General features: G+C 41.6%; 1 long non-coding RNA gene across 1 annotated transcript in view; it reads right to left on the reverse strand.

The window, feature by feature from the left end:
- The window catches only part of LOC106150081, a 10,965-nt gene extending 10,377 nt beyond the window's left edge, over positions 1–588 (reverse strand). The window contains exon 1 of the long non-coding RNA XR_001236674.1: positions 499–588. This is a non-coding gene — a long non-coding RNA (uncharacterized LOC106150081). The remainder of the gene's footprint in view (positions 1–498) is intronic.
- Positions 589–2,066: the final 1,478 nt, after the last annotated feature.

Raw genomic sequence — 2,066 nt, forward strand, 5'->3', positions numbered from 1 at the left:
TAGTAAAAGCAGCAAGACATGAAACATAGATATCATATGATTCTCTTTCCACAGTTTTAAAATGGCAAAATAAATGTATGTTATTAAATGGTAAATTAAACGTATGATCAAGATAGTGGTGATCTTCGAGGCAAAGGCAGAGGCAGGACGGTGGAGGAAGCATGGAGGAGGCTGATGGAAAATCAGTGCCCAGATGCTGAGATCAGCCCTGGACAGTATATCTGCATTTGTACACTTTTCTATCGTGTGTTATATCTGCATAAAAGTATAAGCAAAGAAGAATGCTATCTTCTTCCTATACGCCGATGGTCTCCTTCTTCCGGGATGTCTCCTTTGACTTTTAAAGTTGCTGGGTTTTTTTTGTTTGTTTGTTTGTTTTTCCGGTACTGGGAATCAAACTCATGACGTTGCGCTTGCCAGGCAGGCGCTGTGCCTCTGAGCTAAATCCCCAGCCCTCCTTTGACTTTTAAGACACAAACCTTCTTTAACTCAACTTACCATCCTCCAGTTCCATCTGTTTTACTGCGAACAGCAGGATGTCAAGGAAGACAAATACCGCATGTTCTCTCTCCTGTGTGGGTGCTAGAAAAAGCCGATCTGAATAGAGAACAGTGATTACTAAAGTCTGGGAAGATGGGTAGAAGACATTGGATAACAGGTATACCAAAGTACAGTTCCAAGACAGGTAGATAGGAGTAGTAAGCCCTAGTTCTGCAGCACACCACCTGAGATGACTGTCTTCACAATAACTTACTATATATTTTATGAAGAACTAGGAGGAGCCCAAAGGCCCCAAACACAAAATAATGATAAGGAGATGATTACCATGATTTGATCAATACATACTGTATATCAGACTGAAATATCACACTGTATCTCATAAGTATGGACAAGTGTCACACAGTAATAAAAAAATTTATGTTGAAGGACATGGAAATACTAGCTACCTTGATTTGATCATTCCACATTGTATACATGTATCAAATTATAACCATGTAACTCATAAAACATACAATAAAGAATAAATGATCATTTAAAAACCCAAACCTTGTACTACAACCAAACCTCCTTCCCCACATTCTCAAGCTCAAGCTTCAGCCCAAACTCTGTTCTGCTCCCTCTCTTGTGCCAGGGAGTTGAAGTGCTGGGCAGCATAGTTCTTGCCCTCAAGGAGGTTAGCCCAAAGGGAGAGCAAGTGAAAAAGTAACCTGACACCCTCAGGCAACAGCTGGGGTGTGACAGTCAGCAGGTCCCAGCTACCACTGACTTAGGCATAGAGGAGAGCAAGAGTTGACATCCACAGACATGGGTGTGGCTCTCAGGACTACCACATTCTAGCTGTGATCTTGGGCAGGTTCATAAACTCTCAGACTTTTCATCAGCAAAATGGGGATTCTACCAAAGGTAGAGAATTAAGTTACAAAATCGGCAAATGCCTGACATGCAGCAGGTGTTTGACAAGATTTAGCTTCTTTCCTTTCTCTTCTTAGCCAAACATGCCCAGCAGTGGGTCTCTGCTGAGCGTTGAAGGACAAGGAGATGTCCCCAAGTGAGGTTCGTCCCCAGGGACTTCTTTCACTACCTCCTTCTCTTGTCTCCTGCCTGCCACCAACCCACACCAGGCTGGGCACTCAGGTCTTCAGGTCTTTACTAAAAACTTAATGATTCGCCAATGCCTTTCTTTTTACAGATGTATCTGGAATAATCAAACGTTGGTTACAGTCATGCTGATGTGACTCGTGTCCTGGTTTGGGTCTCTGCACTGTCCCACTCACTATTTTTATGACTTTGGATGAATTCTTTTGTGTCTCCAAATCTCAACAAAATCTCATACTTTAAGTTCTCTCTCACATGGAATTAAAATTATGCATGTGCAAGCCCTTTTAGGAAATGCAAAATGCTGTGTAAATGTCGATCATTATTATGATAGTAGAAAAACATTTACTGAGTACTTTTCATGTGTCAGAGCACCTTAGAGGCATTATCTCAGTAATTTCTCACAGAACTAGAAAGTAGTTACGACTAACTCGACAACTGCATTCATCTGCTACCACTGTTAAAAGCCA

The sequence above is a fragment of the Chinchilla lanigera genome, unplaced genomic scaffold (assembly GCF_000276665.1).
Source record: "Chinchilla lanigera isolate Chin_1 unplaced genomic scaffold, ChiLan1.0 scaffold00063, whole genome shotgun sequence".
NCBI classification, from domain to species: Eukaryota; Metazoa; Chordata; class Mammalia; order Rodentia; family Chinchillidae; genus Chinchilla; species Chinchilla lanigera.